The sequence below is a fragment of the Bos grunniens genome, chromosome 22, assembly GCF_055505025.1.
Source record: "Bos grunniens cultivar Pamir isolate PY7600 chromosome 22, Bosgru_T2T1.0, whole genome shotgun sequence".
Classification (NCBI taxonomy): domain Eukaryota; kingdom Metazoa; phylum Chordata; class Mammalia; order Artiodactyla; family Bovidae; genus Bos; species Bos grunniens.
The window spans coordinates 23,339,798-23,366,993 of NC_141186.1; the positions used below are offsets into that span (position 1 = coordinate 23,339,798).

The 27,196-nt window shown below is 42.6% G+C and overlaps 1 protein-coding gene and 1 long non-coding RNA gene across 10 annotated transcripts in view; one reads left to right on the top strand and one right to left on the bottom strand.

The window, feature by feature from the left end:
- The window catches only part of CRBN (cereblon), a 407,739-nt gene that overhangs the window by 306,673 nt on the left and 73,870 nt on the right, over positions 1 to 27,196 (top strand). For all 9 annotated transcript variants that reach the window (XM_086366664.1, XM_086366666.1, XM_086366661.1 and 6 more), the window contains one exon: positions 557 to 707. The gene's annotated coding sequence lies outside the window, so the exon portion shown is untranslated. The remainder of the gene's footprint in view (positions 1 to 556; positions 708 to 27,196) is intronic.
- LOC147348217 (uncharacterized) lies at positions 9,330 to 11,430 on the bottom strand. The gene is made up of 2 exons (XR_015151233.1): positions 11,281 to 11,430; positions 9,330 to 9,817 (listed from the first exon to the last, which is right to left on the bottom strand). It is a non-coding gene; the product is annotated as an uncharacterized LOC147348217 (long non-coding RNA).

Consider the following 27,196-nt stretch of genomic DNA (forward strand, 5'->3'; position numbering starts at 1 on the left):
GGCAAAAGGAGAAGGGGGAGACAGAGAAAGAAGATGGTTAGATAGCATCACTGAATCAATGGACAAGAGTTTGAGCAAACTCCAGGAGACAGTGAAGGACAGGGAAGCCTGGTCTGCTGCAGTCCATGGAGCTGCAAAGAGTTGGACACGACTTAGCAACTGAACAACGATGGCAGCAACATAATTGATTCACGTTGCTGTACACTTGAAACTAACACAACATTGTCAATCAACTTAGCCCAATAAATTTAAAAAAGGAAAGAAATAGGCAAATGGGCAAGGACACTTGACAATTATTTTAGGTTACCTGATACATTTATCCTCCATCAAACTTACTGGTGTAACAGAATCTGACTCTTGACACAAGGATAGGTGCATCAGTTGCAGTACTTGGTGTCCTGGACACAACTATTGACTCAAGCAGAACCAGCTAGAGCACTTCTCTGGGACTGATACTCAGAAATCGAAGAGAGACCTTGTCTTATCAGTGAGGTTTCCAAACCAGAAGGAAGTGAATCTAGAATAATAATAGCCACTTATTCTCCTTGCCTTACAGAGAGCCTGCCTTCAATCTGGATTCAAGCAGAGACCTGGAGAAAAAAGACGTGGAGTCTTAGCAGCACGAATTTCCTGATCCAGCCCGTAAAGCTCAGGTTCCTACAGTTCTTCCTCCAGTTTTCTGAGGCACCCCGCGTCTCATCCAGCTGGTGAGTCAGTACATCCCTTTCTTGTTGACTGACATGTTTTAGACGAATTTGAGATGGATAACTTGTAATTGAGAGTCCTGAAAAATAGAAATGACTAAAGAAGAAATTCACATGTCATTGTGTGTATGTGAAGTTCTTTATTATGCTAAGAATTTAACAGTTGAAGTGAAACAGTTAATATCATTAGTTCTCTATCAAAGAAAAGACCAAAAGGCACAATGATACTTGGGACTAGTTAGGGTACAGGAGGTAAACTCATAAAGTTGTGGTGGGGGTCTAACTTGAAAAGCCATGTGTGTGTGACAAGTACCTTCCTTTTAATCTAGCAGTTCCTCCTCTAGTAATGGATTCTGAGAAAGTAATTGTATAAGCTTACAAAGTTGTATGTACAGGAATATTTATTGCAGAATTACTCCTAATAGCCAAAAATTAGAATAAATCCAAATGTCCTTATTTGGGTTTTGCCTTTTTTTTTTTTTTTTGAGGTAACATTTGATTTGTAACATGTGTTTTATGTAGACACCATTATATTTTTACTGCTGTATACCCTAGAGTACGCTCACCACAAAAATTTTTTCTCTGTCAGCCACCATACAGTGATTCCTCACTCCCCCTACCCCTTCGCCTTTGGCAACCGCTACTCTGTCCTCTGTGTCTACTTGTTTGTTTTTGCTTGGTTTGGTTTGTTTTTTATCAGTTGTTTATTTTGTTTTCTTTATTAGCTCTTTACTTCCACAAATGAGTGAGACAATACAGTATTTGTCTTTCTCCATGGGACTTCTTTCTCTTAGCCTAATACCTTTAAGGTCCATCCAGGTGTCACAGCTGGCAGGCTTTTGTCTTTTTATAGCTGAGTACTACGCCATCGTGTCTAAGTATGTATGTATATTTCTCACATCTTTATCCACACATACCTTGATGGGCACTGAGGTTGTTTCAGAATTTTGGCTTTTGTAGATGCCTTTTCAGATTAGTGTTTTCTTATGATTTGGATGAAGACCCAGCAGTGGGACAGCTGGGTCAGGTGATACTTCTGTTCTTATTTCTGAGGAATCTCCGTATTGTCTTCCATAGGGACTGCGCCGGTTTACATGCCCACCTGCAGTGCATGAGGGTTTCCTTTTCTCTACATCCTTTTCAAAATTCGTTATTTCATTTTTGTTTTTTTAAATAACGTTTCTCTTAGGTATGAAGTGACATCTCATTGTGATTTTGATTTTCATTTCCCTCATCATCAGTGATGGAGAAGGCAATGGCAACCCACTCCAGTACTCTTGCCTGGAAAATCCCATGGATGGAGGGGCCTGGTGGGCTGCAGTCCATGGGGTCGCTAGGAGTCAGACATGACTGAGCCACTTCACTTTATTTTTTTACTTTCACGCATTGGAGAAGGAAATGGCAACCCACTCCAGTGTTCTTGCCTGGAGAATCCCAGGGACAGGGGAGCCTGGTGGGCTGCCGTCTATGGGGTCTCACAGAGTCGGACACGACTGAAGCGACTTAGCAGCAGCAGCAGCATCAGTGATATTGAACCTCTTTTCATGTACTTCTTGGCTATCTGTGGGTATTTGTTGAAAAAAAAAATAATTCATCTGTTCATTTTTTTCCCCCCATTGAGTTAGTTTGATTCTTTTGCTGTTGAATTGTTATGAGCCCTTTATATATTTTGGGTATCAACTCCTTATCTGATACATCCTCTGCCATTCAGTAGGTTATCTTTTCACTTTATTGATGGTTTCCTTGCTGTGCAGAAGTTTTTTAGTTTGATGTAATCCCAATTGTTTATTTGCTTTTGTTTCCCTTGCCTGAAGAGACACATATAGAAAGATATTGTCAAGACTAATGCCAAAGAACATATTATATATGTCGTCTTCTGGAAGTTTTATGGTTTCAGGTCTTATATTCAAGGTTTTAAACCATTTTGAGTTAATTCATGTGTATGGTGTGAGGTAGTCGTCCAGTTTCATCTGTCTGCATTTGGCTGTCCAATTTGGGGGAGGGGGATTGACTTTTTAAATGATGATGTGATGATAGGGAGAATGCTATTCAATGATTTTAATCATTAAGGCAGATCCTTCTGTAGTGACACTGGAAGATGTCTTCAGTGTGCTGTGATATGATCAAAGCATAATATAGAATAGGAAATATAGTGTGACCTATTTTCATTTAAGATGTATATGTTTATATGTATGTATAAAAAATCTGGAAGGTCTGATGACTGAGGATAAGGAAGGACATTTTACATCTGAGTTGTTTAAATATTTCATAAAAAAGACACTATTTAAAATACAAAAATATGTTCCCATATTCATATGGGAGGAAAGGATATACGAAAAGGATTAGACCAGTAACCTTAGGAATAATCACATCATGGAAAAAGTGAGCTACTTAGGCTTTAGTTAAGCCTTCTGCAAATACAGAGTAGCTACATACTGACAGACAAGATTTGGAAGTAACCTGTCGAATTTTCATATGATCCAAAAAATAGGGGCTAATCTGGAGCTGGGTTAAATCTCTACCCCTTCTCCCCCTTCTGTGCCAAGCACACCACCATTAGGAGTAGACCCGGAGGCCCAGCCCCTGCTCCACTAACAGCAGCTTTGATTTACCGAATTCCATTAGTGACTCCCTCACTGGGACTTTGAGAACACTGCCATCTTTGCTTAGAGGACAGAGAGGGTTTAGGTTTCCCCACTTTTAGGTTGAACCATTTGAAATTGCTACCACTGAGCCACTTTGATTTATAGAAAGGTCAACCTATAGTTCATCAAAACACACTCTAATACAGAAGTTTATAGTTTATACAGTCTGTATGAAATGATGTCTTCAGTAGCTCATAACTACTAATCAAGAGTATATCTGGTCTGAGTGGGTATCTAGTCTTCCAAGTTTGGGTGATGTGAACAGTCATGGTTGCACAATCTGAACTGTGTACACATGTTACGTTATTTTGGAATGATTGGTAGAAACTCATTTAAAAGCTCTGCTCCAGCCACTGCTGCCGCCCTCCACCCACTCCCTTACCTCCACACCACTCCAGGTCCTATCCCAGCTCTCTTTTTCACACTTACCAAAAGAAGCTTTAAGAGTATCTGGTTTTTATTTCAAAGGACTATTAGATACACAGGCAAGGCATAGAAATCAAACTGTGGAGGTTCTTAGAAGCTAAAGTATGCTCTGTCAAAGATGTGAGGGCAAAGCTAAATCAAATAATAACTTGTACATTTTAGGTGGCCTAAAGTTATAAATTGCAAGGCAGCAAAGATAATTAAGAATAATGTTCAAAAAGGTAGATCAACATAAATCATATAAAAAGGATAACAAGTTTTATCAACCAAACCGATTTTGAGGCAGGTTTTAAGTTGGATGTGTTTGGAAGGCACTAAAGCGGATGATTAGATACAATATTCAGCTTAATGTGCAGGAAAAGCAATTGGGATGAAGCAAATCAGCTTCCTGACTCTAATGCAGGGAATGTGGAGGGGTTTATTAAATATAAAATTAAATTTAGATTTATAGCCACTGTTGATGCACTAGAAAGAAACTGACATTATCATATCATTATTTTTTAATTTCTAGCTTCAGATACTTTATTAAACAAACAAAAAATAGACTGAAAGACAAAAGTTGGCATCAGTTTCAGAATAATTTTTGCCTTTTTCCCTTAATTATTTCAATCTATATTCATTTATTCCCTGCATCGGTGTCACAGAGAGCACACTGCAAATATAGAACATTATGTTAAGGTGTAGATGAGACACAGGGGGACGACATTTTCAAATATTAACCTTTTTATATAAATGAGACAAGTTATTAACATTTTAAAAGATCTTTCCATGACCGATGGTGTTAGAGGCAATAGAATATGTCTAGACAGATAGTGCTGGGTGTTAGTTTCCTAGGAGGAGGTTCCCAAGCAAATCGAGATGCACTGAGGCACAAGGATGAGCGGAGAGGACAGACGTGGCATTATTCAGTGGGTCGTCATTGCCAGATACCGGGGTGACTAGAATTCAGCTGCCTCATTTGGAAGATGCTGCTGAGTCCGGGTGTGACAAGGCAGTGCCCCCCTTTTCAGAGGGCTTCCCCTTTCTGCTGCTTTCTTCTGCTGTCAGCCGAGAAGACCCAGCACAGAGTGCAGATGAAATCAGTGTAAGGTAGAACCCTGGAGAGGAATGTTCCTTGGGTTTCGCCATGCAATAGGAGGTAGAAAAATCAGCTTAAAAACCTGAAATGTGATTAGGTCATGAATGTAGAGCCAGCTGGAGAAACTGAGGAGAAAAGAAGAGCTGTGCCCTAAACTAGAATGAGCCAGCTGCTGAGTTTCCCTGAATGGTGAGTTTATTGTCCAGAGTCATCTACCAGGAAGCCACCTCGCCATTGCTCAGGGCTGTCAGAAGTCCCAGATGCTCCATTCCCACCACTGTATGGGGGCAGACCCATCTGTCGCCTCTAATCGAGCCCTAAACCCTCATTCCCCAGGTGTGAATATTGTTCCCTGGTGCCATTCCCACCTGACTGAACTGACAAGGCGTCATGCCTTGACCCCTGACTCAAGATTCTCTACAGATCCCCTCCGCCTAGCACACTTCTAGTCATCACCACCTCAAGGCTGCCTTGTTTCGCCACCTCCACCCTGTCAGGGAAACAGCTCAGTCCTCCGCTGATCTGGGGGTCACAAGAGAGCCTCTTTCTTCCCTGGAGAGGTTGGAATGAGAATGATTTAAGGCAGATGGGTGGGGATTGGTGTTTTATCTTGACCATTTGCTAAGATTGTTAGCACTAAGGAGAAAAGCGGTTTCTGGTCCCTTTCCGACACCTCAGCCCCCGCTGAGGAGGCCTCCACGGCTCCAGTGAGCCCCAGGCCGCATACACATAATGGCAGCATTTGCTACATAGTGTGCATGTGATACGCTGTGATAAATTGACAACTAAAGATACCCAGGATAGTTTTCAGTGGGAGAAATATATATGTGATGACTATTTGAGTCACATAGCTATCACATTGCATCAAACTCATGAATTTATGGATCGTGTAGGATGAGGCTGTGGTAGAAGTGATGAGTTTATTTGAAGAGTAAAAGTACAGGAGTTATGTGTGTGCGCCTGCGCTCAGAGTCGTGTCTGATTCTGTGACCTCATGGAGTATAGCTTACCAGGCTCCCTCTGTCCATGGGATTCTCCAGGCAAGGATACTGGAGTGGGTTGCCACTTCCTTCTCTAGAGGCTCTTCCTGACCCAGGGATTGAACCTCCATCTCCTGCATTGCAGGCAGATTCTTTACCAATGAGCCACTGGGGAAGCCCCCACAAGAGGTACAGAGATATTGAAAAATACTGAAGGGCTACACTAATGACTCCCGGAGAAGGAAATGGCAAACCATTCCAGTATCCTGGCCTGGGGAATCCCATGGACAGAGGAGCCTGGTGGGCTACCGTCCATGGGGTTGCAAAGAGTCACACATGACTGAGTGACTGAGCACACTCATGACTGGAGGTCAAGAACGCGCACAGTAAAGGATTTAATGAGCATGGGTGAGACATAACTGGCCTGAATGGTTTCACAAGGAGCCTTTTGTGCAGTTGGGTCCTTGATCTTATATTCTGCCCTAGAGATTGACGTGATCTAGGTTGAGGCAAACTTTTCTTTGTCCAAAACACTCAGCACATCCTACTTCATGAGCCAGCACTAGAATGCAGGATAAAGATGAGTTCCAGTTGTGTTTGCCAACTTGGGACCCAAGTTCAAGCTTCTCCCTGGGCCCCACAAACATGAAAGGCTTGAGGATGCTTCTCCCAATATCATAGTGCCTTGGGGCCCCTCATTCTAGGGATGGCTCCGTGGACTGCTGCTGCAGAACCTGGTGGGGGAGGGATTCATTGAGGGACTCAAAGATGAGTTCCCCCGCCCACTCCAGTGGGGGATCAAGGCAGTTTGGGAGGACTGTCTTCTGTGGATCCAGAGGAGGGAAAATTTTTGGCAATGGTATCATTTGGTATCAATGGACATGAACTTGAGCAAACTCTGGGGCATAGTGGAGGACAGGGAAGCCTGGTATGATGTAGTCCATGGGGTTGCAAAGAGGTGGAACAACTCAGCAACGGAACAACAACAACTATCTGTAATATTAATACTAGGTGTCAACATTTAGAGCGATCTTCTGACTGAGGATCTGTGGAGTGATGTGTGAAAATATTCATGGATAAACATCGATACAGATACTCAGAAAATTTGCTTGTTTTCTTCTTGGTTTTGGACTTTGTTAAAACTGCTCAGTGTTTTATGTCTAGTAAAGTGAGGAGATACTGAGTACTAATAGACAATACCTGTGTCTTAAGTGTATTAGTTTCCAAGTGCTGCTGTAACACACGACCACAGGGTTGGTGGCTTAGAATAATAGGAACAGAGACTTCTCTGGTGATCCAGAGGCTAAGACCCTGCACACGCAATGCAGGAGGCCTGGGCTTGATCTCCGGTCAGGGAACTAGATGCCACACGCCACAACTGAGGATACCGCATGTGCTGCAGCTAAGCCACAGGCACCGCTAAATGAATAAAAAATAATAGGAACATAATCTCTCACTGGAGAAGGCAGTGGCACCCCGCTCCAGTACTCTTGCCTGGAAAATCCCATGGATGGAGGAGCCTGGTAGGCTGCAGTCCATGGGGTCGCTAAGAGTCGGACACGACTGAGTGACTTCCCTTTCACTTTTCACTTTCATGCATTGGAGAAGGAAATGGCAACCCACTCCAGTGTTCTTGCCTGGAGAATCCCAGGGACAGGGGAGCTTGGTGGGCTGCCGTCTATGGGGTCGCACAGAGTCGGACACGACTGAAGCAACTTAGCAGCAGCAGCAGCAATCTCTCACAGTTCTGCAAGTTCAAAATCAGTGTGTCATTGGGACTGTATTTCCTCTGGGGAGAACCCATGTCTTGCCTTCTCTAATTTTCTGGGTAGTTTTTGGCATTCCTCAGCATTCCTTGACTTGTGAGAAACACAGTCAACAGGATGTGTGTGTGTGTGTGTGTGTGTGTGTGTCTGTACACAGAGATGCATATGCCCACACACAAAGGGGAAAGACACATAGAAGAGAAGCCTTCAGTAAACTGTAGTAGTAACATCAGAGATCACTGATAACAGATTGCCATGACAAATACGATAATATTGAAAATGTTGGAAATATTGTTAGGGTTACCAAAACATGACACAGAGACATAAAATAAGCAAATGCTGCTGGAAAAATAGTGCCAATAGACTTGCTTGATGTACAGTTGCCGCCAACCTTCAATTTGGGGGGAAAAATGCAGTATTTGTGAAGCTCAGTAAAGCAAAATGCAATAAAATGAGTTATGGTATGTCTATCTATAGATATATGCATATATGTGTACATGTATATACATATACATATATATAGAGAGAGAGAGAAAGAGAGATTGAGAGATTTATTTTAAGCAGTTGACTGATGCTATACTGAGGGATGGTGACTGCAGCCATGAAATTAAAAGACGCTTACTCCTTGGAAGGAAAGTTATGACCAACCTAGATAGCATATTCAAAAGCAGAGACATTACTTTGCCAACAAAGGTTCGTCTAGTCAAGGCTATGGTTTTTCCTGTGGTCATGTATGGATGTGAGAGTTGGACTGTGAAGAAGGCTGAGCGCCGAAGAATTGATGCTTTTGAACTGTGGTGTTGGAGAAAACTCTTGAGAGTCCCTTGGACTGCAAGGAGATCCAACCAGTCCATTCTAAAGGAGATCAGCCCTGGGATTTCTTTGGAAGGAATGATGCTAAAGCTGAAACTCCAGTACTTTGGCCACCTCATGCGAAGAGTTGACTCATTGGAAAAGACTCTGATGCTAGGAGGGATTGGGGGCAGAAGGAGAAGGGGACAACAGAGGATGAGATGTCTGGATGGCATCACTGACTCAATGGACGTGAGTCTGAGTGAACTGCGGGAGTTGGTGAGGGACAGGGAGGCCTGGCGTGCTGTGATTCATGGGGTCGCAAAGAGTCAGACACGACTGAGCGACTGATCTGATTTGATCTGATACTGTGGGATGCTTGGTGAGTCCAAAATCTGCAGGGTGGGCCAACAGGCTATAGACTTAGGAAGAAGCTGTAGTTCTACTACTACTTTTGTAGTCCAAAAGTAGTCTGCAGGCAGAATTCCTTCTTGCTTGGAGAAGATAAGTCTTTGTCAATTAAGATCTTTAATTTGCCTGGATAAGACTCATCCACATTATGGAAGGTAATTTGCTTTATTCAAAGTCTGCTTATTTAAATGTTAACTCATCCAAAAACACTTACTAGAAAAATCTGGAATAATGTTTAACCAGATATTGGGCACCATGTTCCAGCCAAGTTGACCCATAAAATTAACTGCTGATTTCACACAGGGATTCAGATGTGGATATACCTTTGGGAGCCATTATAAGCCTACCACAGTCAATAATAAATTCTAGGCACTGTTCTGAGCTTTTATGTATATATTAACTCTATATTTACAACAACTTCTGAGGTAGAATTGATTTATTATCTCACTTTACCAATAAAGAAACTGAATCAAAGAAAATAAGGAATTTGATGAAAATCACACAGATTATAAGTAACAGAGCCAGGATTTGGACTCAGAAAGTCTGATTTACTCTGTCAAGTTTGGATTAAGAGGTCATCTTTCTGGTAGATCGCCATCTTTGTTGGGTCATGGATCTTTGAATGACCTTTGGTATTGCGTACTTCTGATGGATTGTTTTTTTTTACTGGCTAATTCATGACACGAGAATGAGAAATACTAAGGGTACGACAGTAGTACTTTCTCCTTTCCTCTCTTCTTTCTCTTCCTCCTCCCGCAGTGATGGCCTTCCACGCTGTTTGGCTTTTTACACCTGCCTTGATCGTGGCTCTGTCTTCCTTTGATGTTTGACAAACACGTACCCGGTCTTGTCTCATGTCAGGTGCTGGGGGCACAGTGAGAACTCTCTGTTTCACTTCAGTGCTAGTAGCTTCCTCCACGTGTCATTCCATCATCTCTCCACCCCCTCCACCAGCAGCTGCCGGAAAGTGGCTCAGAGGAGCTAAGAAGAAGCTGGCCTCTGATTGAGTTCAGACCTGAAGGGGTCAGTGAGATGCTTTGAGTATCTACTGATCTTAGGAGAAGATAGCTAGGGTGTTAAAGTATTTATAATCATCCAGGCCTTTCCTTATCTCAAAGCCTGGGTATGGCCTGGAAATCTAGCATGTGACAAGTATCAGCCGGACAATGCAAGTCAAGATTCAGGGAGAGCTTAGGCAGCTTTATGCTGCTTCTCCTTCTCAGGCTTCCAGCAGCACAAAGAGAAGCTCCATCTTCTTAAACTGAAACTTCATGAAATTAAGGAGTTTTCAGTATCTGTTTCTCTTTTCCTAAAAACTTCTTTTGAAACATTGAGATTTTAATAGCTAAGTGTTTTAGACTTTCTGTTAGAATTAAAGTTTAATGAGAATCATTTTTTGTTTCAGTAGGGCTTCTGTTTTCCAAGTGTTTTCACACATGTGATCTGTTTCAGCCTCACAGCAACCCCAATGGACAGATAAGACAGGAAGGTGTCTCATTTTATGGATGAGGACACTCAGACTGGGAGGAGTGAAGTGCCCAATAAAATCTGAACAGTCACAGCAGGCACCTCTATTTCAGAAAGATAAGAATTGCCATGGTCCCTTAGTATCTCTCCACCATCTAAATGATTTTCTAGAGCTGAGTAAGTCCAAACAGTTCATTGAATAAAAGTCAGATTATTGAATATGGCCTGACACGTTCTATGCAAAAAATTAAGTATATAATTTCAGTTCATTATAACCTATTATGATACAATGAGGGAAACTTAAATTAATTTTTATTGTTCTTATTTTACCTAGTGCAATCTGATGACAGGAAGTGAGCCACTTGGGTAAAACTGCTGCAACCTGACCTGAATTATTGGTCAATCTTTAAGCCATAGCTACAGATGAATATAAAATGTGCCCTTTTTACCTGGGAAAGTGTGAATACATATTCTAAATGGAGTGTTTTAGAGTGGTGTTTTTACTATCATATTATTTATGCTAACAGTTTTTTAAAATCAAGTTTTCCCAGAGCTTCTAGAGCGTGTGTATCACACACATAGAGATACTTACATAGCTACACTCTACACAGCTAAAAGTATAAGCTGTGGTATTTGTACCACGTGCATATATCAGCAATAAACTCTGTGACTGTGGGTAAATTACTTCATCTCTCTAAAAGTTGCCTTCATTTCCAGAGATAGGAAATGAATCATTTGATCTGTCTCCTGGACTTGTTTTGAAGATTAAATGATACAAGAACTGGAAAATGGTAGGGATAGTCACTTGCCCACGGTTAAGGCACAGCGCATACTACCTATCATTATCATTCACAGGACAGTCTCACTTACCCAAAGTGGCCTAGACAGCAATACAAACCATATAAAAGACAACCAGAGGGAGAAAATCAAAAGGCCTGTGTATTCCTTTCCTTCTGTTGCTGTAACAAATTACCACAGATTAGACACAGAAAGCTGCATAAATTAACTTACAGTTGTAGAGATCAGAAACCTAAAATCAGTCTCACTGAGTTCAAATCAAGGCGCCAGCAGGCCTCATTCCTTCCGGAGGCTCTAGGAGAGAATCTGATCCCTTGTATTTTCCAACTTGAAGGCTGATCCTTCTTCCATTCCTTGACCAATAATGCCTGGTCAAGTTTCACACTGACACTCCTCTCCTGTGGTCAAGTATCTTTCTGCCTCCCACTTATGATTACATTGGGCCCACCCAGATAATCCAGGATAATCTCAAGATTCTTAATCATATTTGCAAAGTCCCTGTGTAAGGCAGCTCATAACTTCTAAGGTTTAGGATATGGACATCTTTGGTGGGAGGGGGCATTATTCAGCCTCCCAAAGTTAATTTCAAGTATATGCCATAATAGCCATATGTTAAAAGTTCCTGGACTCCATTCATTGGAGAGTTCTAACTCAGAGCCTTCTTTCTTTTAATTTTGGTCCTGTTCTAATCAACTTGGGGCTCCAGTTCCTAGTAGCCCATTGCCAATTACAAACAGTCAATCAGGGAAACAAGGCTTCCCTGGTAACTCAGTCAGTAAAGAATCTCCCTGCAGTATAGGAGACTGGGTTCAGTCCCTGGGTTGGGAAGATCTCCTGGAGAAGGAAATGGCAACCCACTCCAGTATTCTTACCTGGAGAATCCCATGGACACAGGAGCCTGGCAGGCTACAGTCCATGGGGGTCACAAAAACCTCCAATCATCCTGTATCTGGAAAAGACCTGGAATTAGGACCTGCCTTTGCCCACCTTCCAGTGACCAGATTACACTCACGTGCCTGCCCTCCTTAGCAAACTCAAAGGGAAATATTGGCTGATGCCCAAGGGGAAAAAGAAAAAAAAAAGAGTTTCCTCCATTTATACCAGCATCTGTCACATTCTCCAGCTATTGTAATAATCCAGTTTAGAAATGAGGACAGAGAAGGGTCCAAGAGGGTAATAAACACTGAAAAGGAATCGAGACACAGCTAAGATAAGCTCCCACTTTATAGTCTGCCAAAGACCCATAGAGAAGAGTAGGGAAGGCCTGAGCGTCTGACCGTCAGTGACTTAGCCTGACTAGGCTTAGACAGAGAGCCTTGGAGGCCAAGCCAGACTGTCTCCTGGAAGAACTCACAATGACTGTGGAAATCCCAGAACCAGTGTACTAAGTTATGCTGACTATGCATAGAAGTGTTCCCTCTGAGACAGCTCTCTCTGATGCAGTTCTCTTAAACTTACACTTTCAAAAAAATAAAACGAATACTATTTTTTTGGCCTGGACACACAGCTTTTGGGATCTTAGTTCCCTGACCAGGGATCTAACCCATCCTCCTTGCAGTGAAAGCACAGAATCCTATGGACTGCCAGGGAAGGACCAAAAGGAATACTTTTTAAGTGAAGGAAAACCTTTCCATTTTGCTTTTCTGTAGCCAGTTGTGGCTGCTGCTGCTAAGTCGCTTCAGTCGTGTCCGACTCTGTGAGACCCCATAGACGGCAGCCCACCAGGCTCCCTCGTCCCTGGGATTCTCCAGGCAAGAACACTGGAGTGGGTTGCCATTTCCTCCTCCAATGCATGAAAGTGAAGTCGCTCAGTCGTGTACGATTCTTCGCGACCCCATGGACTGCAGCCTATCAGGCTCCTCCATCCATGGGATTTTCCAGGCAAGAGTACTGGAGTGGGGTGCCATTGCCTTCTCCTTGTAGCCAATTAGCAGACATCAAAAGCAGAAATAAACTAGAAATCTGGGAATTGGCCTCAAAGGACACATTCAGTCTAGGGAGGTCTTAGGAGGAACGACTTATCTAGGCACGTTTCCTAGCACCTCTCTTTTATCATCACGAAACTTCCCTGCTGCTTTTAGAGGCATACTTTCCTTCCATACTTTTATGATTCGTTTTAGGTATGATTTGGAGTATCAGATTGCTTTATCTCTAGGTTTGGGCAGTAGGAAAATAAAACTTAAAAGCAAAGTTGCCTCCAAGTTACCAAGTATTTTGGGAAAGTAAAACAGTGGGTGAGGAAAGAAAGAATCCAGACACTCATGTAGAACATCAGGATAGGGTGTGGATTGTAAAGCCTTGTGTAATCTTTTCAGCATGTCTGAATAATTTGAATCAGAATATTAGAACCCATTATCTTCTATAGTATTAAAATAGCCATGAAAATATTTACTAGTCCACAGCCCAAGAGAAAAGTACCAGGTAGAAATCACAGATTATGTTTGATGAAACGTGTATACTTAGGAGACATCTACATTTTAAAAAAAATTCGGCTTTCATGGAATTTTGAGACTAGAAAAGTATGAGCTTGTCTCAGTTTGAGAATTAAATCAGTAATAAATGAAACACAGTGATACAAATGAAAACCTCTCCCAGCCTTGGCACTGCAGCTTCAAGTTTGGAATGACCAAAGAACACACATTTACACTGGAATGACCCCCTATTGCCAAAGTAAGTTAACTGGATGAGCTAAATATCTGTGAATCTCTGTGTAAGGTGTAAGTCACCCTCTGGAATCAATGAGCTGCTTTTCTGCGAAACGGGGGTTTGTAAATACAAATGAAATACTGGCTGTGAAAATCTTTTGAAAGGGTCTAAAATACTGTGCAAATGCAGACTGTTAACATTTTCAGTAGGTTTGTTCGTATTCCACAGAGGCCTGTTTGCTACCTATGAGGTATAACATGCCCATTTTAGGATCAGATGTGGATTCAAATCTACCAGTTGCTAAACATCACAGCTTGGGCAAGTTCCCTGAGCTTTCCGTTCATCATTTTTTGGGGGGAATGATAGGAACTTCACAGTTAAGAAGACTAAGCAAGGAAGGTCTGGCACAGTGCTTCAGTGGTTGTCAGTTTTATTCACTCACTGCCTCCCAGCATGAGGGTTGGCCGCATCCCTCTATGAAGGTGAATGTCCTCGGTGTAGGATTCTACATGTGACTACCAAATGGCTCAAGAGATAATGACTCTATCTGCAATGCAGGAGACGTAGGAGATGCTTGCCAATGGTGATAGGAGACGTTGAACCTTACCAGAGGGACTGTTTGCCTATCTAGCAGGCAAGCCCCTGACTGAACCTCACAAAGCTCCTGAGTCCAGGAAGAAATTAGAAATGTTGAGGGCAGAGCTCTCCTGTGACTGTTCTACACTGTGATAATTCAGAGAGAGATAATTTGAGAGAGAGAAGGGGCAGGGAGGGAAGGAAAGAGTTTTCACTTCCAGAAGATACTGACTGGCCCTGGAGACTCAACATCAAAGACAGGCTGTGTTTTTGAGAAATGGCACTTTTCAAAAGCATTGTGTGCCAACAACATTCCAAGCTTGCTGACTACTCTATGTCGATTAGCTCATGGAACTGTCAAATGACAATTTTATGAGGAGGTACAGTTATCATGGGAAATAGATGGGGAAACAGTGTAAGACTTTATTTTTTTGGGCTCCAAGATCACTGCAGATGGTGACTGCAGCCATGAAATTAAAAGACACTTGCTCCTTGGAAGAGAAGTTATGACCAACCTAGATAGCATATTGAAAAGCAGAGACATTGCTTTGCCAACAAAGGTCCATCTAGTCAAGGCTATGGTTTTTCCAGTGGTCATGTATGGATATGAGAGTTGGACTGTGAAGAAAGCTGAGCGCCAAAGAATTGATGCTTTTGAACTGTGGTGTTGGAGAAGACTCTTGAGAGTCCCTTGGACTGCAAGGAGATACAACCAGTCCATTCTGAAGGAGATCAGCCCTGGGATTTCTTTGGAAGGAATGATGCTAAGGCTGAAACTCCAGTACTTTGGCCACCTTGTGCGAAGAGTTGACTCATTGGAAAAGACTCTGATGCTGGGAGGGATTGGGGGCAGGAGGAGAAGGGGACGACAGAGGATGAGATGGCTGGATGGCATCACTGACTCGATGGACATGAGTCTGGGTGAACTCTAGGAGTTGGTGATGGACAGGGAAGCCTGGTGTGCTGCGATTCATGGGGTCGCAAAGAGTCGGACATGACTGAGTGGCTGAACTGAACTGAACTGAACAATTATCACTGTTTCTAGGTCACTAGGCAGGTCATCCAGGTTTGAAGTCCATGGCAATAACCTTGTGTTATACCCTGTCCTCAGGAACACCTCCTTCAGCTAAGTCCGCAGATAGACAAACAACATGTTCTTCAGAATGTGGGATGGTTGTTTGACGATAATTTTAGGTTGTTCATGATATCAGATAGCATTGATTAACATAGGAAGAAAAGTACTCACTTCCCTTTTTTTGTACCACAGGAGGAAGGAATCTCTCAGCCTGGTGTTCACATCTCAACTCCTGTAGCACTTGTTAATCCCCTAGAGGGCAGACCTCAGGCTGATGAGATTCCTGTTGTCAGTGCCATCTTGCTAGAAGTTAATAGCTATTCTGGCTTTCAGTATGTATTTTTAATTAATTTCTAGTTACTGTTGCACTTCTGTTTATGGGAATGGGATACATGTTCCCTTTTTAAATAAATGTGTTCCATTTATTATAAATGCATTGCCATTAAAAATAGCTTTAAAGTGTACACCTAAAAGTAATATGTCATATGCCAATTATAAATAAATAAATAGAAGGAGGAGGAAGAGTATTCTTACCAGGAAAATGGGAAGTAGCGCTTTCTTCAGCTCTGTTTATGTGAGGCTCTGCCCATGTGAAGTCAGGGTGAGAAACAGAGTTAAGAGGACAGCTGATTGGAGGAGTGAGGGAGATGGAGCTGACTGGCGTGGCTGCCAGGTTTTAGATTAAGTTCAACTTTTCCCAGCTGAGATTCCTGGAAGCATCAAAAGCTCTGATGTACAGAGGTGTCTACTATATGTAGTAAATGAATTCACTACCCTCTGAAGCATCTAGAATGGTTCTATCTATGTGCAAAGAAAAAAATAGCTTTAAGAAATATTATTGAGTAATAGTACAGGTAGCTTAAAAATGATCAAAAATGGTCCCAACAACAATGCTTAGAAACCTAAATGTGGCATATTCCAGACCAAAAGTTGAGACGTTATCCAGTGAGGTTCAATAGAGACACCAGACAGGAAGCTGGGCTTTCCTGTTGCCTCGGGGAGTAGAGAATCTGCCCTGTACTGGCTCAGACAGTAAGGAATCCACCTGCAATGCTAGAGAAACTGGGTTTGATCCCTGGGTTGGGAAGATCCCCTAGAGAAGGAAGTGGCTACCCACTCCAGTATTCTGGCCTGGAGAATTCCATGGACTATACAGTCCATGGGGTCGCAAAGAGTCAGACAGGACTGAGCAACTTTCACTTTCACTTTTTTTTTTTTTTTTTAAGAGAAGTCACTGTAAAAATGGTGAGTCCTACCACCATCAAATAAGAGCCACAGCTCCAGTGGTTTTCCACCAAGAGCAGCTGTGGCCCCTGGGAACATTTGGCCGTGTGGACACATTTGGTTGCTGCAGTCTGCAGGATGGAGATGGGTGTTGTGCTCCTGGCATCTAGTGGGTAGAGAGCAGGAGTGTTGCTCACCGTCCTCCAGAGCACGGGAGTGCTCACCACATTTCCCCGTCGTGTGAGGGGAGGAACCCTGTCTGCTGCCTGCAGGTGATCGGGCTGCTGCCACCTACCGGATCTGAAGGGCAGGTTCTGTTCGATAAAGTTGGCGTATCACCTTACAGTTGACCATTCTTGTTGGGTGATCTGACCTTGGGCTGCAGTTTTCTCCTTTGTCTGAACATATGATTTCATTATAGTGTCTTGATTTGAACCGTTAATTCAGAGGGTGGCCCAGCCAGGAGCTGCAGTTTGCCCCTGGTCATGTTATACTTAGACGTGCCAGTTAGAACATTGCTAACTATTTTTTAATCATTTCAACTTCAAAAGAAACCTCACGTGGGTGGTTCTGATCAAAGGGATGTGATAGTTTTTATTTCGGCTGTTTGGACCATTTCTTTGCAGATTTTCTGACAATTTTTATCTTTTGGCTTATTTTTACCCTTTTACTTGTAATCTGTATTTTACTTTTTAAAACCTATAATGACATATAATTCACAGCATGCAATCAAACAGGTGTCATGTTAGCATTCTAAACCTCAGTTGCTATTATTGAAGAATGCACAGGAGCCTGGTCTGAAACTGCACCCACCTTGGTCCATACCCAGAAATTGGATTTTTAGACTCATTACATGAGCTCATTTTCTTGTCTATTTCTCCTCAATATAAACTTCAGAGAATAACAATTGGTTCATTTATGATTTCTATCACTGAGGAGATAAAGAAAAAAATCAGAATTTTTCTATAATGACATAATCCTGTGTTCAGTGAAAAATACTAGTTTCATTCACTAAAATGGAAGAGAATCATGTAAAAGGCTATAAATTCATTTTCTGAAAAGAATGAAAGAAATATTTAATTGCTCGCTTTTTATCCTAAAATTACTTGAGGGTGAGGAATCTTGTAAGTACAAAATATTTACTGATAATTAACCCTTTGTAAGGTTAGTCCCATCCCCAAACAGAGACTATTTGTCCATGTTGGGTGGTACCTTATTGACTGAATATTTGTCAATTCTTTGTTTCAGCAATACAAAGCAATTACAAAATAAAGTTCGACAAATCTTGTCTCCAAAATGTGGGATTTCAGAAAGCCTATGATAGAGAAGGAAAGCTCTTCTAATTGAACACAAAGCCATTGACACATAAGGGTCTAGGAGAGTTAGACAGCTAGCAATTAAGAGAAAATCGACAAGAATGATTACAAGATAAATGCTTCAGAACAGAAAGATTTAAATATCAAAGATAAAGAGAGACCCCTGGGAAAACTGATGAAACCTTCAAACACTTTTACAGAAGTGACTCTCTTAATTATCACACTGTGAAAGTCAAACATGAAATAAACGGTATTGTTTCACTCTACCATTCAAATTGGTCAGAAAAAAATTATTCTCACCCCCAAATAATCAATGTTTGGTTCCAGTTGTGTTCATTCTGACATTTTATACATAGCTGCATTTATAATTTAAAAGTTGTTAACATTGCAAAAAATTTTGCAATTTTGATTTCATTTTTCATATCATTCCAATCAAATATTTCACTATTTGCTGCGGATTTTTGGTTCACATTTTAATTGCATTCATTTTGAATGAGCTTTTGACAGTACCAATTATCCTTGGACAACTATCACCTTCTGTAATAGAATCTCCTAAAATAGTAAAGTTGAAAGAACTTTCAGAAGCTATCAAGTTCAACACCCTTTTTCAAATAAAGAAAATAAGACTGAATGATAATGTCACCTGTCCCAAGGTTACAAATTATACAGAACATTTTAACAAAGCAGAAAAATTACCATAGGCCAATGCATTAATTCAACAAAAGGATCATTCTTTTGAAGACCCTTTGATGGTGCTTCTGAATTTGAAATTGTTTGTTCATGTGAGAACAATAACTATTTTTCCCATTTTTTTCAGTCCCTGTATGTTTTCAGTAAATGGATAAGAGAATAGAAATTCTTTCTTATCTACCACTTTCTCTGGGTTAGTCTTTCTCTGCTCCTCCTGAAAATCTATGCCAGCTCAGTGTTTATTTTTATTTTCTCCTTCACTTACTGTAATCTGTGGTGGATCACTATGCAATTAATTCATATTACCACCACATCATTACAATAATCTTTTCAATTACCTTGAATTGAATATGGTCCTGATTTGACAAGTTCTCATGTCTTCTCATAAGAAGTCATATGAATGCATCTGCTTTTCTCAGCCTCTGAGGACGATGAAGTGACCATGTTCTTACAGGGTTGTTTTTTTCCCCACTTCCACCCTCATTCCATTTAGCCTAGGCATCTACAGCTAGTGATCTATGAGCCAGAGGTGGCCCAAACGTATTTATCCCTAAATGTATGTCATTTAAAAAAAAAATTTGTATTAGTGGCCAGCCTCAAAAACTGGATTGTTTGCGTAAATCCAAATGTCCTGTTCCTGTTTTTAAAAAGGGCAAATGTTGAAGTATCACTTTGCCGTCTGCACCAGTCAGCCGAGGCTTGGTAACAACTGGCCTCTGTTTACAGAACAGCCGGTTTGCAGCGCGCTGCAGTACCGTCAAGTCCTACGGCCTCTGTCGAGTCAAAGCGTCAGTTTCTATTTTGTATTTGCACGAAATAGAAATTTGTATTTCTATTTTGAATTCGTATTCTATTTTTATTTTCTGTTTGTATTTTCTTCCATTGGAGCTGAGATGAACTACTTCATCTATCTGCATCCCTGGAGAATGAGGGAGAATGAAAAAGGCAGAGAGAGCTGGATGTCTCAGCAAAACTGGGAGGGAGGCTTCTTACCCTCAGCTGTTTCCCCCAGGACTCCTGTCGACACTTGAGTTGGCATTCTGTGATGTAACCTATTGTTCCACATTTTTTAAAGTTTGTATTATGGTTCTCAAGAGAAGCAGTATCTTTACTATATATATGTATATACACACACACACACACATACACACATATACATATGCATACGTGCTAAGTCGCATCAGTTGTATCGGACTCTGGAACCCTGTGGACTGCAGCCCTTCAGGCTCCTCTCTCCGTGGATTCTCTAGGCAAAAATACTGGAGTGGGCTGCCATGCCCTCCTCCAGGGGATGCTCCCGTCCCCAGGATCGAACCTGCATCTCTTAAGTCTCACGCATTGGCAGGCAAGTTCTTTACCACCAGCACCACGTACATGTGTATACATATATGCATATGTCTATGTATATGATTTATTATAAGGCAGTTCCTGTGATTATGGAGGCTGCCATCTATAAGGTGGAGAGCCAGGAAACCTGGTGCTGACCGAGAGGTGGGGACCAGTGGTGTATTTTCCAGTCCAGCTCTGAAGACTTGAGAATTGGGAGCATGAAGGGCAGGAGAAGATTAATGTTACAGCTCAAGCAGTCAGGCAGAGCTAATTCAAACTTCTTCTGCCTTTTTGTTCTATTCAGTCCCTTAACAGATTGCCCCCTGCCCCTGCCCCCCACAGTGGGGCGAGCCATATGGTTTGCTCAGGACCTCGATTCAAATGCTAATCTCACCGGGATGTCCTCACAGACACACACAGAAATTGTGTTTAACCAACTCTCTGGGCATCCTGTGGCCCAGTCAAGTAGACAGATAAAATTGAACATCACAGTGTTCATGTTGTGGGCATGCAAAGTATGAATCAACACACGAAATCGGCGCAGAGGAAAAGTAGGTGTGTGCTTTACGGACCGAGGAGGCTTGTCCCTGGAGAGACTCCACCAGTGTTGGAAAGTGTATACTGCAGATCTTAAAACCGAAAGTTTTTTTTGGATACTGGATATATGACTATTAGATTTTTTATGCCCAGTCCCATTCCTTTTCCAGGCAAGTTTGATTTCTACCAGAAATTTACATCAGAAGAGGACGAGAAGGCCTAACCTGGATTTCACTTTTTTTTTTTTACTTCCTTCCCTCCGCTTTTTATAAGATGATTGTAAAGAGGACTTGTGCTATCTTAAACTGATTTCAACTTGAATGGGAACATTTGCTTGCTTACCTTTTTTCTTAACTGAACTATAACTGACATACAATGTTGTATTAGATTTAGATAAACAGTATAATCATTGGACTTTTGTATACGTAGTAAAAGTATTACCACAGTAAGTCTGGTTACCGATCACCATATGAAGTTAGAAAATTTTTACTTTCGAATTTAGAATACAGTATTACTGACTGCAGTCGCCATGCTGTCTGTAATTACATCCCCATCAGTCGCTAAGTCATTTCCAACTCTTTGTGACCCCATAGACTGCAGCATGCCAAGCTTCCCTGTCCTTCACTATCTCCTGGAGTTTGCGAAAACTCATGTCCATTGTAGCGGAGAAAGCAATGGCACCCCACTCCAGTACTCTTGCCTGGAAAATCCCATGGATGGAGGAGCCTGGTATGCTGCAGTCCACGGGGTCGCGAAGAGTCAGACATGACTGAGTGACTTCCCTTTCACTTTTCACTTTCATGCATTGGGGAAGGAAATGGCAACCCACTCCAGTGTTCTTGCCTGGAGAATCCCAGGAACAGTGGGGCCTGATGGGCTGCCATCTATGGGGTCGCACAGAGTCAGACACGACTGAATCGACTTAGCAGCAGCAGCAGCATGTCCATTGAGCTGATGATGCCATCGCACCATCTCATCCTCTGTTGCCCCCTTGTTCTCCTGCCCTCAGTCTTTCCCAGCTTCAGGGTCTTTTCCAGTGAGCCACCTCTTTGCATCAGGTGCCCAAAGTATTGGAACCTCAGTTTCAGCATCGGTCCTTCCAATGAATATCCAGGATTGATTTCCTTTAGGACTGACTAGTTTGATCTCCTTGCAGTCCAAGCGACTCTCAAGAGTCTTCTCCAGCACCACAGTTTGAAAGCATCAATTCTTCAGACCCCAGCCTTCTTTATGGTCTAACTCCCTAGTAGTCTAATTTCTCCCTCCCTCCTTCTACCCCGCCCCACCATTCCCATTTGGTAAACAGAAGTTAGTTTTCTATGTCTGTGAATCTGCTTCTGCTTTGTAAGTGAGTTCATTTGTATCAATTTGATTTTTAGATTCAACCCATAAGTGATACCATAGGCTACTTGTCCTTCTCTGTCTGACTTCACTCATTTTCTGTGATTATCACCATGCCATCTATGTTGCTGGAAAAGGCATTATTTCATTCTTCTATATGGCTGAGTCACACTCCATTGTGTGTGTGTGTGTATGTGTATATAAATATACCACATTTTCTGTTTCTGTTTGTCTACAAAAGCTTATTATCATTATTTACATGTAATATGCAGGTAGAGGAAATTGAGAACATGGCCATTCACTGTCCTTGTATTTTTGACCAGGTCACCTTGGCATTCACCTCCATCTCTGGGTAACTGAGTGTTTCAGGGGCATTGCTGTGCAGGGCAGGCATAACGGCTTGGAGAATGTATGAATGAATGACCTCTTGCTTGGCTTCCATTGTAGACCATGACTTGAGAGGAGGGGGCACTTCTTACTGATTATTGCTTCCCAAGCATCTGGTGTAATGCTTGCACATAGTTGGTGCTAAATATTTTTGGGAAGAAAGAAATAGGAAGAACAGAAGGGAAAATAAAAAGGAATAATTGTAAATGTTCTTATCTAGATGCCTCAGTGAAAAGAAATGCTTGTTAAGTATGGGCAGTTCAACTTTTGACCTTATTTAAAGCCAGTCCATGCTTATTTTTAATGAGTGAAGTCAAGGGAGAGTCTCATGATAGCGATTACCAATCTATCCATCCATCCGACGATGAACCCTGTGGCTGTTTCCATGTCTTGGGAGGGTAAATAGGGCCACAGCGGACGATGGGTGCATGTGCAGTTTTGATCTGTGGTTTCTGTCTACAGCCAGACTCAGGAATGAGATGGGTGGGTTGTGTGATAGCTTTGTTTTTAGTGTAGTAAGGAACCTCCATGCTGGCTGTTACCAGCTTACATTCCCAGAAACAGAAAAGGATCCCCTTCTCTCCAAACCCTCTCCCATATTCACAGCTTCTAGGGCTTCTGAGGATGCCCCTTGTGAATGGCCTAGGGATACCTCATTGTAATTTTAATTTGAGATTCTTCAATAAATACAAATGAGGAGCATCTTTTCAAATGCCTTCCGAAAAAAGAGAGATTGAGAGGGAAACAGAGACTGAGAGCCTATCTGTTGAGACTGTACTCTTGATTCACCCAGGTTAAATTGCTTTTTGATTACCCACCCTAGGAGATTGCTTGAGGGCAGGTGTCTCTAGAACCCCGGTTCCCTGTGAATTTGAAGTGCCCTTCCGCAGAGGTTTTCAAAGTGTTGTTACAGAAAATGTCCACAAGGCGGCAGCACTGCTTTATGCCCCACTCAGGTTCCTCAGGTAACCTGAGCCCCAGAGTAAGTCCTGCTCCTGACTTGTAGCATAAAGTGTAATGTGCCGGAGCTGGTGTCTAGTTACTTCTTCCCCCTTACTCTGCACCCCAAAGACAAATCCCAAGCCCTGGCCAAACTGGGATACTGACGGTACTATAGTGCTTAGCTGGGGCGACAAGGAGGAAGGAGACAATGGGTGGGAACCTCAGCACTGGGAGAGTAGCAGACCAGGCGACTTTTCAGAGCTTTTATCCCAGAGGCTCTACCTTCTTTTGAGTGCCCGAGGATCAGTTGTCATCTATGAAGTACCACCTGTGCTTAGAGATCGGGGCCCATCCACAGTGGCCTGGGTCCTCCGGGATGCAGGAGGACCCTTTGCTGCACACCCTCACCAGTTCCCTAGCTCCACAACACTCCAGCCTTGGGACCCACGGCTTCACATGCACCAGCAATGTGATGGCAGCCCGGGTCACCTACGCCTTTGGGGAAAGCCATTGGAATTCCTTTCCTTTTCCTTTCTTTTTAAATTTAATTTTTATTGTATACTGGAATAGCATTGATATTCACTGTCCTCTTTGTTCTGGGTATATGGCTACCTGATTCAATTATACATATACATTTATCAGTTCTTTTTATGGTTCTTTTTCCAGATGGCTTACTACAGATTGTTGAGTAGGATTCTCTGTGCTGTACATTCTGTCCTCTTTGATTACGTACTGTGTGTATATACTGTGCATATTTTAATCCGAATCTTCTAAACTATTCCTCCCACCATCCCACATTGTCCTTTCACTAAGAAGAAAAAAAAAAAAAAGCCTTGTTTTCTAAGTCTATGAGTCTGTTTTTCTTTTGTCAATGAGTTCATTTATACTGATTTGATTTATAGAAAGACACTTACTCCTTGGAAGAAAAGTTATGACCAACCTAGATAGCATATTGAAAAGCAGAGACATCACTTTGCCAACAAAGGTCTGTCTAGTCAAGGCTATGGTTTTTCTAGTGGTCATGTATGGATGTGAGAGTTGGACTGTGAAGAAAGCTGAGTGCCAAAGAATTGATGCTTTTGAACTGTGGTGTTGGAGAAGACTCTTGAGAGTCCCTTGGACTGCAAGGAGATCCAACCAGTCCATTCTAAAGGAGATCAGCCCTGGGTGTTCTTTGGAAGGAATGATGCTAAAGATGAGACTCCAGTACTTTGGCCACCTCATTCGAAGAATTGACTCATTGGAAAAAGACTCTGATGCTGGGAGGGATTGGGGGCAGGAGGAGAAGGGGACACCAGAGGATGAGATGGCTGGATGGCATCACTGACTCGATAGACGGGAGTCTGAGTGAACTCTGGGAGTTGGTGATGGACAGGGAGGCCTGGTGTGCTGCGATTCATGGGGTCACAAAAGAGTCGGACACGACTGAGCGACTGAACTGAACTGAACCCATATGATATCATAAGTCTTATGTCTTGACCTATCTGACTTCATGCACTTACTGTGATCCCCACCAGGTACATCCATGTGCTGGAAAAGGCATTATTCATCACTTTTCTGGACTGAGTCATACTGCGTTGTGTATGTAGATAATTGCCTCTTCTTTATCCGACAATCTGGTGATGCACATTTGGGTTGCTCCTACGTCTTGGCTAGCATAAGTCATGGTGCAGAGAACATTGGGTGCGTGTGTCTTTTCAAATCATGGATTCTCTCTGCAGTGAGGTTCATGAGTGAGATGACGAGATCACGTGGTAGCTGTATTTTCAGTGTTTTAAGGGGCCACCCGTGCTGTGCTCCATCATGGCTGTGAGCAATTTCATTACCCAGGTCTCCCACATTGTAGGCAGACGCTTTACCATCTGAGCCACCAGGGAAGTCCTAAACAGGGCAGAAGGGTTCCCTTTTCTCCGTGCCCTCTCCTGCATTTAGGGCATCTAGGCTTTTTGAGGATGGCCATTCTGACTGGTGTGAGGTGAATCCTGGTTGTAGTGTTAGTTTTAATTTGCAATTCTTGAATAATTAGCAATGTGGAGTATCTTTTCATGTACTTTCCAAAAAAGACTGAGTAACAGAGAGACACTTAGAAACAGTGCGTTTTTTAACTACTTTGAGATTGTTTTTTTCCAAGATCCACCCTGGTTTAAACTGTTTTCCATTACCTACTCTAGGACATCACTGGAGGGCAGATGTCCTTTACAACCCCTCAGGTCTTGTGAATTTGAAGTGCCCCTAGGCCATGGATTTCAACTTGTAGTTACAGGGAATGTCCACAAGGCGGCAGCACTGCTTCATGCCCTGCTCTGGTTTCTTTGGCTACCAGAGCCCTAGCTTAGGTCCTGGTCCTGGGTTGTAGACTAGATGGAATATGCCAGAAGAGGCTCATTACTTTATACCCATTACACTAAAGTTGGCGGATAAATTCCAAGTCCTAGCCAAACTGGGGTTTTGACGGTGCTCTTGTACTTACTTGGAGTGACAAGGAGGGAGACAGCAGGTGGGAACCTCAGCACTGGGAGAGGAGACCAGCTGACTTCTCAGAGCTTTTATCCCAGAGGCTCCACCTTCTTTTCGGTGCCCAAGGATTGCTTGTCGTCTATGAGGTGCCACCTGGATCTAGAGATTGGGGCCCATGCACAGTTGCCCAGTCCCTCCAGGTCCAGGGACCCATCCTTTGCTGCACAGCCTCACCAGTTCCCTAGCTCCATACCACTCCAGCCTTGGGACCCACGGCTTCACATGCACCAGCAATGTGACGGCAGCTCAGGTTATCTACACATGCGGGGAATCCTGTTGAAATTTCTTTCCTTCCTTTTCAAAATTAAGTTTTGTTGAATTCTGCAATAGCATTGATTTTCAGTGTCCTCTTTGTTTGGGGGATACAGCCACCTGATTCTGTTATACATTTATCTAGCTTTCTTTCGATTATTTTTCTGGATTGCTTATTATGGTCTATTGAGTATAGAGCTCCAAATGCTATGCTGTTGGTCCTCATTGACTCTGTACTATGTATAGATACTGTTTGTTAATCCAAATCTCACAAACTATTCCTCCCACTGTCTCACCTTGTCCTTTTGTAAAAGCGAGTTTGTTTTCTATTTCTGGGGGTCTGTTTCTGTTTTGTAAAGGAATTCATTTATACAAATTTGATTTACAAATTCTACCCATAAGTGATAGCATAGGTTATACGCCTTTGTCTCTCTGACCTTATGCTCTTATCCTTGCCAGGTGCATTCATGTTGCTGCAAAAGGCATTATTTCATTCATTTTTGTGGCTGAGTCATGCTCCATCGTGTGTATAGATATACCACATCTTCTTTATCCATCTATCTGATGATGTACATTCTGGTTGCTCCCACGTCTTGGCTCATGTAAACTGTGGTGCAGTGAACGTTGGGATCCATGTGTCTTTCAAATTGTCGTTTCTCTCTGCATCCGTGTTTAAGATGAGATGACTGGATCATGTGGTAGTTCCGTTTCAGTTTTTAAGGAGCCTCCTTGCTTTTGTTTATCACGCATGTGTGCATGCTAAGTGTCTTCAGTTGTGTCCGACTCTTTGCGACGCCATGGACTGTAGCCTGCCAGACTCCTCTCTCCATGGGCTTCTTATTGCTGGAGGGCGGGTGTCCTTTACAACCCCTCAGGTCTCATGAATTTCAAGTGCCCCTAGGTGTGGACTTCCCTTGCAGCTCAGCTGGTAAAGAATCCCACCTGCAATGCAGGAGATCTGGGTTCTGTCCGCGAGTTGAGAAGATCCCCTGGAGAAGGGAAAGGCTACCCACCCCAGTATTCTGGCCTGGAGAGTTCCACGGACTGTATAGTCCATGGGGTCGCAAAGAGTTGGGCATGACTGCGCGACTTTCAGGAGGTGGTTTTACAAGTTGTAGTTACAGGAAACGTCCACAAGGCGGCAGCACTGCTTTATGCCCCACTCCAGTTCCTTCAGCAACCTGAGCCCTAGAGTCAACTCCTGTTGCTGGGTTGTAGGATAGATGGAATATGCCAGAGCCAGGCTCGTTACTTCTTCCCCCTTACACTGCATCCGGCAGACAAAACCCAAACCCTG